We start from the raw sequence: 13,831 nt of genomic DNA on the forward strand, positions 1-13,831 counted from the left end.
AAATAGTAAAATTAACAGACCTATATTGGCTTTGTTGGATGATATTTAGACATTTAATCAGTGCGTTATAATATTAACTGTACATTTTAAATCCATACGTCTGGAGGAAGAGAATATTGAAAGTTACCCGAATAAAAAAAGATATCTGCATATATTTGCATACATTTATTTCGATTTTCTTAATCAAAAAAACATTTTTGTCAATGTTTGAACATATGATATGAAAATGCCTTAAAGGAAAATTATATTCAAAATAGTTTTAAACGTGCGTTTCCAGTAAAATATGAAATTAGTGGCCGATCGACAAGTGTATTCCTCATTCAAATACACGTGGCATTTGCATAGGAAAATACAAAATAATAATATATTCATTTGTTTAAAAAAAAACCCAGATAAGAATTTCATTTCAAACAACAAAAGTAGAAATGATGCCCCTAAACAAGATAATCTATGGATATTTTTCATCTGTTTTCTCAGACTCTATTGAGAAAAGTTGCATTTTGACTTCAGTAGTGAAATTAATAATTTCCTTTTGGTAACAGGGTAATTCCTTCTCCATGGTGGGTTATGCACTTATAACTTTTTGACAGAGAAAATAAAGTCCATATATATACACACACACGCGCGCGCGCACACACACACACACACTCTCTCACACACACACACTGAAAAAAGGACATTTACTTTCTATTAAACAATATTGGTGAACTATAGCTATAGCTTTTACTATAGCTATAGCTGGTACACAATCCTGTACAGTTATTGCATAGCATAGCACTGACAGTTTGGAAACTAGCAGGGGTCAATGTGGAAACTAAATTAACAAAAGATCTTTGGATGATTGAGTTTAACCTTGCATAATGGTATAACATTGAAGATAATTTTAACTAACCTATTATATGTTTTGGAAATAAATGATCTCTGTATAATTTTGCCTAACAGGGTGGACATTTCACTGTGATACATGCATATTAACATCATAACACGTTAAAACATTGAAAAAAGGTAATTAAATCAAGTTTAAAGACTTAAGCATTGAACCAGTGTTTTATCTCCTACTTATTACATCTTATAACAACTTATTACACTCTTTTGAATGTGAGATCATACTGGGAAGGGGCTGTTTCTTAAAATAAGTTCATGACAAACTAACAAGCAATTTCAAGGATACACATAACATGTTAAACATAATAATAATAGATACTTTAACCATGAAAAACATATATATTAACCAAAACAAAATAGTAAGGAATAAATATGTTGGTTATTTTATGTCCTACATATCTCTTAATTCCATCAATAACACCTGGGAAAATTATACAATTTAAAAATTGTACTAAAAATAAGTTCTATAGTTTTGTGTTTTGAAGGTAAAGGAAACCAAACATTATGTATATAATCTTTATATTACTATAAGCCTTGTGGAACCTACATTTTATACAATTTTACACTAAATATGAAATTATATTTCCCAGGAAGATAAACATGTGCCTACAGTACACATTTCTTAGTTAATCAATCGCTTTTCAATGACTTTTTCTACACATGTGTAGACTATATATGCCCAGTGGCATTTATCATGCCAAGGGAAGACAGGCTAATAAAATCAAACATTAATTTGTCTCTGTGTTTTCCTAATTTTCCTTCATTTTGCAGATTTCATGGGGTTGGGGGAGGCGTGGTGGTGGGGGGGTCGATCAGCAGGATGGAAACAGCGCCCCTCTGTTTCAGTATCTCTAGGCCATACAGAGTGGCTCTCAAAAGCACTCTCTTGGTAATTTCCCAGTTTTATAACATGACATCAAAATTTAATTAGGAGTTTTTGCCAATGATCAACACAAAAAAGCCCATAATGTAAAAGTGAAAAATAAAATCTACAAATTATTCTAAATTAATTCTAAACACAAAAAAGAAAGAAAGTAATAATTGCATAAGTATTCACCCTCTTTATCCATTATTTGGTGGAAGTCTCCACCAGCTTTGCACTTCTGGACACAGCAGTTCTTGTCCATTCTTGGCCAAATTGCTTGAGCTCCAACAAGTTGAACTGCATATTTCAATGCTTTACACATATTCTCAATTGGATTGAGCTCCGGGCTTTGACTGGGCCTGTCAGGGACATTCACAGTCTTGTCCCAAAGCCAATCCAGCATTGTCTTGCTTGTAGGCTTTAGATCGTCATGGAGAAAGATTAATCTTTACTCCTGTCCGAGGTCCTGTGCACTCTGGATTGGGTTTTCTTCAAGGAACTCTTTGTATTTTGCTCCCTCGATCCTGACCAGTCTCCCAGTCCTTGCAGCTGAGAAGCCTCCCCATAGCATGATGCTGCCACTACCATGCTTCACGGTAAGGATAGTGATCTCAGGATGATGTGCAGTGTTAGGGTTGCACCATACATCATGCTTTGCATTTAGTCCAAAATGCTCTATATTGGTTTCATCACACTATATACTCTTCTTACACTTGGTTTCAGAGTCGCCTACATGCCTCCTGGCAAATTTTAGCTACGTTATTTTTCCCAATGTCTTTCTTTTTGTGAATGCACTGTGTATCCCACTGGTCATTTGTGGAAGACTGTAGCTCCTTTTGAGTTAACATAGACCTTTAGTGGGCCACCCTGTCTAGGGCACTTCCTGCTCAGATACTCAGTTTTTGAGAATGGCTTGTTATAGACAGATTCACAGTTGAGCCATATTCTCGCTATTTCTTAATAATGAACTTTAATGTTCTCAGGGGATTAGTCAATGCTTTGAAAATGTTCTTATATTCTACCCCTGATTGGTGCTTTTTAGTAACTTTATTCAGAATTTGCTTTGAATTATCCTTTGTCTTCATGACAAAGGAATTGTCTTAACCAACTGTTGGATCTCTCTCTCCAAGTTTATTTAACCTGAAATCATGTGAAACACCTCATTGCACAGTGTTTCACAACAGTGGACTCTATTCAAGTGATTATGTGACTTTTAAAGACAACTGGTTAGGAAAACTGGTCATTAATTAGTGTTAGAGCAAAGGGGGTGAAAACATATGCAATCAATTATTTTCTGTTTTATATCTGTAATTACATTTGAACAATCTCAATATTAAAATGTTTCTTTGCAATTATTAACTTCTTTATGTTGATCAGTAGAAAAAAGTCCTGATGATATCCATTTTGCTTTTAACACAATCAATTGTGAAAAAATCCAAGGTGGTTAAAACGTTTTAGTACCTCTGTATATGATGCTGTCTGTCGAAAAAGATTAAAAAACTGCTGCAGCTTCCATTTATTTAACTTTAATACATGAATAATTATTTCCACTTTGAGACTGCTTGAGCTGATTTTAATTGCTTGGGATGAGCTGAACTGTGTTTAGTAACTACTCCTAGCATTACTCCAATCTATTCATATTTTAAACTTTTTATTGATAGAAACATTTTTACGGAAGGAATTTTATTGAAAGAAAACATTTGCACCTCGTTCTAATATTTTCCACCTGGGTTGCTAGCTAGAATTTGTCTATGGATGTTATACCAGTAGATAACTCTACATCATCTGATATAAACAGCTTTTCTCCTAAACTTGGAACATCTGCTATTGGACATCAGTCTGTAGTCCACTGTAATGTTTCTGTAGGTACCAGGTCAAAAACATGCAGCTGGCTTTGTGAAAACTCTCTTATCAATAGTAGCTAGCTAACTTTGGTTGAAGACATTTAACTTAATTTGTGCTGCACTGGTTAGCACCATCCCTTTAATATCATTTGAAGTAGCTATGACTACCTGAGTTATTGGCTTAGCTAACATTAGCAAGCTAAAATCATGCAAGATTTTATGAATTTCAAACATCCTAAAAGCTGATAATTGAAGAACAAACTGCCTTAACTAGCAATACAATGTCACAAATAAAATTTGCTTATTAAAGAATGTAAACGTAATTTATATTACAGACTGATCGTTTTGAATGTTGTTTATAACAGACAGGCTCCTAATGATCCTTTTTTTGTTCACAGACTTAACATAGTCCTAAAGAATAGTCCTAAAGATCTTGTAGCATTTTCGTGCCAGAAGAGTTTAATAAACTGGGTTACACAATCACACAAGTATAAACTGTATATGGTTGTCCTCAATCAAAAGAACTAGTGGACTAGACGTCTCAAAAATGTTCTTGCTTGCCAGGACATTGTAGGATATCTAAAATTCCTTGAGTCATTTTCCCCTGCAGCCTAAACAGAAGCCCACATTTTTTTAAGTAAGGCTTTTCAAATTGGGGTGTTTCTACAGGTTGATAGAAGTCTTGCAATCAGAATTTGCTAAGTAATTGATTTGTTCTGATGGTTCCTCTATCCACAATCTGGAAGACATCATAACATAAATTTAAGAGGAATTTGAAGAGAAATTGAGACCAATTTATTCAGGAATTCAACTGGCGATGAGAATAATCTTCTAGAACAATAGACTAGAATGTCAAAAAAACACACTAGTAAGTTGTTTGGCTTTTGGTAGCTAATGTGTGTTAGCGTGGTTCAGAATAACATTATGATTGGTTTAGTCGTAACAGGTTTAGGTTTTAAGTTTTCATTAAGATCCTAATTAGCTTTTGCGCAAGCAGCATTATCCAGGGCAGTATTCAGCACATAACAACATGATACAAAACAAACAGACAAGAAAAAATAAATAAAGACAGTACAGTAACTGAATATACTAATACAGTTACAATCATTATCAGTATTATTAGATTTTTAATTGTTGTAATTACACATCCAAACCATACCAGCTAGCTTTGTTTACTGACATACACATACAATTCACAGTATCCTAACATTTTATGTTAGCTAGCTACATAAACTGACCTATTTTGTATCATTCATCTCAATAGCAATAGTGAAGTAATTTATTTAGTATTAATGACAAAGAGTAAACAAATCACTTGTGTGTTATATCTGGCTATGCTTACATGTGTTTGTGAGATGTTTCATCTCCTTCTCATTGCTACAGTATTTTTTACAGATTAGTATTTTTGTCATTCTCTCCCTTTAGATATTTTTTGTGAAAAGCTAATCTGAGGACACTGAATCTCCTTGCCTGTGTGTCCTGTTGGGGTCAATCCATTCAAGTCATTTATCATTTGCACAATACACAGTATGCTACTACAATCTCCACTTATATGAAAGTCTGAACACTCCATTGCACCGACAAACCCACTATATGCAAATGGTTTACTCGTAGAACTGTATAATGTCTAATATGCGTTAGCAGTATACATCATATATTGCCATAACCTTTCCTGCATACTGTTAAGTAAACTCCTTTAAGTCTCCAGACTAATAAACATTATATTGAATACAAGCAATGTCTGTATTTATTTTACTATATTGACAGACTAATCTACTGTTTTAATGAAATGTTTACTTGCCAACAAATTTGAAATGACAAACCAGCATCATGCAGCCTATCCATCAGGATTAAAATTGATGAATTCATCCAAAAACCAGAGTCTTTTGGTTGCTAAGGTAGCAGACTTTATTTAATAATTATTTAATTTGTCAGTACAATTACACATGAAATATGTAAAACATGATCAAACTCCATGTATGTGTATGTGCACAAAAGCTAACAATATTGATAACACAATGATGTTGTGAGCATGTTAGGCATTTTGTATTATACTAGAGCATAAGTGGTGAATGAATTCCTCTAAACAAAACTTTGCAGTGGCAAAACGTTTAGTCAAACAGATCTGTTTGACAAATTTGGGTAGGTCCCATCCCGTTTTGTTCTGTTTAAGTAAAAGGTTTGCACCTACAGAAAATGTTTTGTTTGGCAAAATGAATAGAACCTTGGGTTAGCAGGCTGTGTCGATGTTGTCAAGGATGTTGGGTTTGGAAAGCTGTGATTCAGTATGCTTGTAGACTAACGTCTGGTCCATTCTGCACTTTACAGCCAGATGGCATCTCCCTGAAGTGGTGAGTACTGGGCTTCCTCGAGCCACTGCTTCAACCTCTTGCAGAATATATATATATATATATATATATATATATATTACTGCAAGTCTCCTTGAAAGACAACCAGACTGTTGATGAGAGTGTAAACTAGAAGGTGTTTTGTTACACTAAGTTATTACACTTAGTGATACAGGTCATTTGCTGTCAGCAAAGGTGTGAAGAGTTTGAACTTGTGATATGAATGGTCTGATATTGTGCTGATGTGAAGCCCTAAAGTCATGCTGCTGATTACATAAGCAAATGGAATAGAGTGAATAGACTAGTCACTAAACACACCAACTAGCCAAACCAAGGCATGCACAGTGTTTTTGGTCATTTAGCAAGTGACATAACATTATTTCCTCATACTGAGCATGATATTGTCTTTCCCATTTGCCTCTGTGGTAGATTAGCTAGGTAAGAATTAGGAATGGTTTGTAAGGTATGCTTAATATCTAGCATTTTTCTTTAGTTGTTGCAACTTCAAATTACACAAGAGTAAGTTATCTTGATAATGTTAAAAGTTAATATGATGCTGGGCTAGCGGAGGCTGTTCTTGTTTTCTTTATGACTTGTGTTTAGTAGTTGAAAATTTTGGAAACATTATCTTGCTTGACCATGCTGTAGGTTATGTAGCTCATACACTCACCTAAAGGATTATTAGGAACACCTGTTTAACCAATCACATGGCAGTTGCTTCAATGCATTTAGGGGTGTGGTCCTGGTCAAGACAATCCCCTGAACTCCAAACTGAATGTCAGAATGGGAAAGAAAGGTGATTTAAGCAATTTTGAGCGTAGCATGGTTGTTGGTGCCAGATGGGCCGGTCTGAGTATTTCACAATCTGCTCAGTTACTGGGATATTCCCGCACAACCATTTCTAGGGTTTACAAAGAATGGTGTGAAAAGGGAAAAACATCCAGTATGCGGCAGTCCTGTGGGCGAAAATGCCTTGTTGATGCTAGAGATCAGAGGAGAATGGGCCAACCGATTCAAGCTGATAGAAGAGCAACTTTGACTGAAATTACAACCGAGGTATGCAGCAAAGCATTTGTGAAGCCAAAACATGCACAACCTTGAGGCGGATGGGCTACAACAGCAGAAGACCCCACCGGGTACCACTCATCTCCACTACAAATAGGAAAAAGAGTCTACAATTTGCATGAGCTCACCAAAATTGGACAGTTGAAGACTGGAAGAATGTTGCCTGGTCTGATGAGTCTCGATTTCTGTTGAGACACTCAGATGGTAGAGTCAGAATTTGGCGTAAACAGAATGAGAACATGGATCCATCATGCCCTGTTACCACTGTGCAGGCTGGTGGTGGTGGTGTAATGGTGTGGGGGATGTTTTCTTGGCACACTTTAGGCCCCTTAGTGCCAATTGGGCATCGTTTAAATGCCACAGCCTACCTGAGCATTGTTTCTTTATGACCACCATGTACCCATCCTCTGATGGCTACTTCCAGCAAGATAATGCACCATGTCACAAAGCTCAAATCATTTCAAATTGGTTTCTTGAACATGACAATGAGTTCACTGTACTGAAATGGCCCCCACAGTCACCAGATCTCAACCCAATAGAGCATCTTTGGGATGTGGTGGAACGGGAGCTTCGTGCCCTGGATGTGCATCCCACAAATCCCCATCAACTGCAAGATGCTATCCTATCAATATGGGCCAACATTTCTAAAGAATGCTTTCAGCACCTTGTTGAATCAATGCCACGTAGAATTAAGGCAGTTCTGAAGGCAAAAGGGGGTCAAACACAGTATTAGTATGGTGTTCCTAATAATCCTTTAGGTGAGTGTATATAATCATTGTGTCATGTAATATGCTTTATAAACTTCACTGTACTGATATTACCCTCCAGGTTTTGATAATACAAACGTATGATTAAATATATTCTGCCACAGTGTGACTTTTGTCTGGTTGTTTTCTCTGATTTATACATCACCTTTCCACAGCACATAGGCCTAGGTTGTAATATATACATACTTCTTTGATTGCAAACCCTGAGTGAGTACACTTTTAAAAAAATGTGGCTACTGCAAGTTCAAATCTTCAATTGACTTCAAAGCAGGCATTGCAATCTGAAATATTTCCTTTACCTGAGAATCTTAAAGGAACAGAGTAAATGTTAATAAACATTCTCAATTGAGTAGACTAAAGTAAAAGCTGAGCTCAAGTATAAAGCGACACTCTACAACATATTTTATTTGGGATGTGACAACACCCAACAGAAGTGTTGCCAAAAACACCACCGTTTGCATTTTCTTTTCCACCCTAAAGTGAACAGTATAATATGAACAGCTGAATTTCCCCACCAGTTGGTATAAGATGATGGGAGGAAAGAAAGTGACAGTCTTTCTGTCTTTAAGCAGAAAAGCATGAAGTTGGTTTAAAAATGCAGCTATTTGTAGAATAGAGTTTAGACTACGCTACCAAAAAGCAATATCGGCATTGCATAGGTATTTTGTTTCTCAGAAAATAATTTCTGATCAATTCAACCACCAACCGTCATCACTGACCCCCAAACTCTGTCAGACAAAGCTGAAGTGGAATGGTCTTTGAGCTTTTAGAGGGTCTCTCTGGGAATACCGCCTCCATATTTAATCATCCTATCCCTGAGCTCCAGCCTCTTCATCATTAATTATGGGCACAAAAAATTCAGCCCAGCTGTTTCTGAGTAGGCTGTGAGGTGGTGTTATGCTCTGGTTTTGGCTAGGGGCACTTGCATGGAGTCTAGGGCTTGTGACTGCTTGGGATACAATTTTCACAAATTACCAAAATGTTCCCCCTGAAAACCAAATCAGTGTCAGAGCTCTCCTGACGTGGCATTTTGGTTGGATATAAAGACCTTTAGCACAAAAAAAAAAACAGAATAGGTAACACTCACCCAGTTTGCGTGACTATTTTAAACTTTTGCTAAACTTCTAAAATGTTCAGGATGGATATTAGCCTACTTTTTAAAATGGGTCTGAGCACATTGTAAACCAACCCAGATGAGGTGGCAGTGGTGTGATTTACTAGCCTGTTCGATTTACCCCCACTTTACCCTCAACCTCACAGACTGTTTTTCTCTTTCTCTGTGGAGCTCTTGGGGGAGAGATTACACATGTAATTTTCAGCTGTATGATGTTTTAAGTGAACCCCCATAGATAAATTAAACAGTTATATGAAGAAAACTAATTAACAAAGACCGATGATCTGTGAAGTAGGCTAGTAGCCTACTCCGGGAGAACATATTTAAGTTTGGATTAATACGTTCTATCGACAGGGGAAAATATTGCACAGTCGCACAAAACAACATGGTGTGTAAATGGAAGAAGTATAAGGTCAATAGAAAGAATGTTGGTAGGCTATTTATGGGGTGTGAACGTCAGCCCATATAAACCACAAATTAACTTGTTAACGCCAAGGCAGGTTTTAATGCAAAATCTGCAAAAGTAATCTTTGACATGTTTTTGAAGGAACCTTTAACTTGAATTTTTTTTTTTATATATGTCGTTTTTACATTATACATATAAGGCTCTGAAAAAGACACCATGACCTCAGTGTGCCTTCCCTTTCCAAATAAAGATGAAATATGTAAGTGAATAACTATACAAAAAAAGAAAAAATAATTTACAAATATTTAATTATCATTATAATGTTTTATTAAATGTTTCACTTCTAAATGATTTCTACCAAAACACATACGCATAATAACCTAGAGACACTCTGAAAACACCAAGACCCCTGTAAACGCTGGCTATAGACCGGTCTGTTCTGACAGCAGTGTGGTCAAAGCTCCTGGCTCCTGTGAATAGAGAGAGGCCCTGTTCAGTGGCCCTGTAAGGGCTCACCAGCGTTGCATGCTGGGAGCCCCTGCCCTGCACGGTAGGAGGTGGCACAGACCCTGGCTACTGGGTCGCAAACTCACAGATACGTACGCACACACTCACACTCTCTTGCACTGTGACGAGGCAGGAGGGAGGTGTTGTGGCCAGCCTCTTAGCTTAGCACCGACCACAAAGCAGTGAGTAAAACAGAACAGTCTGGCGGAGCTGGATATGCCAACATCTAGATCTTGGTTCATTTGACCATCTGTGTTTGTGTGTGTGTTTATGTGTGTGTGTGTATATACCCAGACCTGTTCTATAGCCCCACGACTGGATATAACAACATTACCACTGAGCTGCTTCATCCTGTTGGCTACTTTTAGTGACACACTGCAGCCACTGGATGTGCTAGAGCACAATGTCTCTCCTCCAACAGGTCTGACAGGTTACAAGGTCATGGCAGTCCTATGTAGTAATTTCAATGTAATAACATCACATTAAACATTTTCTTTTACTCATTAATAACACTTACTATATATGAATATATCAAAGATATTTTCAGGCACAGGTAAATTTCAAAAGAAAATAAATCCACTTAGAGGTAGAATAGCTCTTAAACAGATAATTAAGGGCCATATGATTACATTCTTAATGGCTCTGATGAAGATGGATGAATTGTTTTCTTTCAGAGACTTCAGAGGGTCCAGGGAAGAAGGAGTAGGGGGAGGTACCAAGCTGCCTGACTGTTTATTTACATTTGCCCTTTTTAAATGATCCCTTTCTTCCCAACATCTGGTCCACATTACCTAACAGATATCTGTCCTAATGACCGCTCCAATGCCTCACCCCTCCCGTCCACACACACAGGCATGCCTAATGTGCATGTACGCTGGTACGCACAAATGCAGGTACACACAGACAAACTCGCACACACACACACACACACACACAAACACACACACGGGTAGGTAAAACCACTATCCAACACTCACCTATGAGACTTTACCCTCCTCTTACACACCACCGCGCTGCACATAAATGAAAGTCTCCTCTCCTTCCTTACTGCCCTTTATGTTGTGTTTCAAGCCCTGCTGACCTCACAAATTGCATCCTATTCCCTTTAGAGTGCCATACATTTGACCAAATATCCAAAAGGCTTTAGTTAATAGTAGTGTACTTTAGTATAGTGTAAGTTATATGGTACCATTTGGGATGTTGCCCCTGGGTTTGGTAAAGCCTGACGGATGCAAATGGCCACTTACTTAATTGGATCAGTTCCCAAGATGGAGATAAACGTGTGATTTTTTTTGCCAAGTTATTTTGAGCTGCGTTCAGTTCAATGGTGTGTAGAGAACGCTAATGAGGAGAGAAGAGAGGAGGGTGGAGGAGCGTAGAGGATGGGGAAAGGAGAGTAGAGGGTAGAAGAGACGAGGGTAGAAGACTGTAGAGGAGAGGAAAAGGAGAGTAGAGGACAGGATTGGAGAAGAGAGTTGGAGGAGGGCAGAGAAGGGATATCGAGAGGAGGGTGGAGGAGGGTAGAGAAGTCGAGAGGAGGGTGGAGGAGGGATGTCGAGAGGAGGGTGGAGGAGGGATGTCGAGAGGAGGATGGAGGAGGGTAGAAGGGAAGTCAAGAGGAGGGTGGAGGAGCGCAGAAGGGATTTTGAGAGGAGGTTGGAGGGGAGAGCGATGATGTCAATTAAGAAAAGAGCCTGTTGATGATGCAACATAGATGCTGTCCAATCAAATGATAGGACACGCAGTTCTACAATCTGAGCAGTGGATACTGTCCTTCAACAGAAGAATTAGCCTGAAATTCACAGACACACACAGACCGAGCAGCACGTCCGTCCGGTCTGTGCCTGCTTATGTTGCACTGACACCTGAGTGTTTCTGACATTAGCAGATGATTATAGATGCAAACATGGACGCCGCCATGCCGTTTTTCTGCCTTCCCAAATCCGAAGGTGGCAGTGGGCCAGTGTGTGTGTGTGTGTGTGTGAGAGAGTTGGCTGTGGTTCTCTGATTAACAGCATGGTTTACAGCCAACTCCAATAGGTAATCTCATCAGAGCAGGGCATTAAACAGATAGACCACCCTCCGCTCCTTCCCTCACCCGCCTCTCCCAGACTATTTCCTCTCCCCCCACCTAAAGGGTTCGCTCGCACCCTTCCCCAAACATCCAAACATTACCACAGTCACCGTCACTAATACCCAGAACAGGCTAACATGGCTAGGAACAGAGCAGGGCTCAAGTGAATCGATTGACCTAATTTTCAATAACAGTGCTGTTTCCAGACTAATGGATGATATGTTGGCTCCATATAAAACAGCCATCTGGATGTAGTGTACAGTACAATACATGTGGAGCATTGTGCTGTAAGGATCAGACCAGGGTCTGCTCTAGCCTTCCTGGAGTGCCAGATGGGCTTGGTTTGCACCTTCCTCCGCCCACTCCAACAACGATAGTCATAGTCTATTTTCAACAGAGTGGCCAAGAATCCGCAGACAACCAACGGCAACAAGCCAACGCCCACTGCTTTGGAAACCTTCCCCCCGCTTGTGGGTAAATTGATTGTTACCGCACTATGAAGGCCTGCCCCAAAGAAGTTTGATTGGTTGTACAGTGCTTGGATTTTTTATTTTGTGTCTGCCCAACTCAAATCCCAGACTTAAGTCCCCAGTCGTTTCTGTGGAACAATGAGACTAGCTTGCAAATCTGGCACTTTCAATTCTACGTACTGCAACCTGCAATTTTCAGTTGTTCCATTGAAACTGGTTAACTAATTTAATCCCATTTTAAGTTTAAAAAAGAAATTATTTCAATGAAATGATTCATCACGCCGAAGCACGGCTAGCAAAGTGCAAGCACACGGTGGGAGGTAACAGCTAGCGCACTCTGCTTTAGCATCTGGCAAAGACTATGATAAACCAATACTGGTGATGAGATTAGACGCTAACTGAATTTTACACAGTCTGGTCGCAACCATATTAGGCCATAATCCCAATCAATCTTGACACTGTGCTGATCCAATCCAATCCAAGTCCACCCTGTGTTGAGACAATGTGCGTTTTATTCAGTTATGAAGTCACTCTGGAGTTCTGGACCGATTTTGTCTGAAAAAACGAAAGAGAAGGAATCAAAAACAAATCCATGAAAAACCGTCAGCTGTAGTCAACGTCCTCGTCCCACACACTCTCCTTTTTATTTGGGCATCTTGGTCCACACTAGCTACATCGCCTGCGCTTGAGGTTTTTAGAGACATCTGATTTATTAGCTTGTCAAGGGAAGCATTGTTCAAGGAGGCAATCAAAAAGCACTTACCTAGCTGAACTGAGATGACGACTTTTTCACTGGCTAATTTGTGTTACTCCCATGGAGGGGGCTGGCAAAGAGTTTGATGAGGCATAAAATGATTATTAATGAATGTATGGCCCCGCTGCTCATCAACCTGTTGTAGCATATACTCATTCCGTTTTCATTGCGGCAGTGTCTGGGAGACGGAAGAGGCTGGGGATAGATGGTTCAGTGTTGCTGGCCCTGATCGTCCCCTCCCTGCCCTCCGTCTAGCCCTTAACCTGTGTGACCTGACGGGTATGTGAATGGAACTGGGGCTATGCCCACAGAGTGGGAGCACAAAGGACAGTTTAATAGGAGGTTAAACTAGAAACAGGAGTAAACTCGCTGCAAGGGACACATGCTCTCAACTTTCAGGCTCTGATCACTTTGTGGGAAAAGCCAGCAGTAACCAGATCCAAGGACGCCCCCCCCCCCCCAGCCCTCAAAAGAAGAAAAAAAGGCAGAGTGAGTGACAAAAACAGCAATGAATTAATTAAAAATCAACATGAACACAAACTATTGAGGAAAGAAATACCATGCTGTGAAGTGAAAGAGGCCAGTGAAAGAATATGCCATTTTTTTGTCTTCAAACACATACACACACACACATACACACACACATACACTTCAGTGATGATTAACAACTGATCGGGAGGGGGGTCAGAAGTTGGTAGCGGTGGGTAGAAGAGCGGTCGCCATGGGGTCAAA

Source organism: Esox lucius, chromosome 2, assembly GCF_011004845.1.
Source record: "Esox lucius isolate fEsoLuc1 chromosome 2, fEsoLuc1.pri, whole genome shotgun sequence".
Taxonomy (NCBI): domain Eukaryota; kingdom Metazoa; phylum Chordata; class Actinopteri; order Esociformes; family Esocidae; genus Esox; species Esox lucius.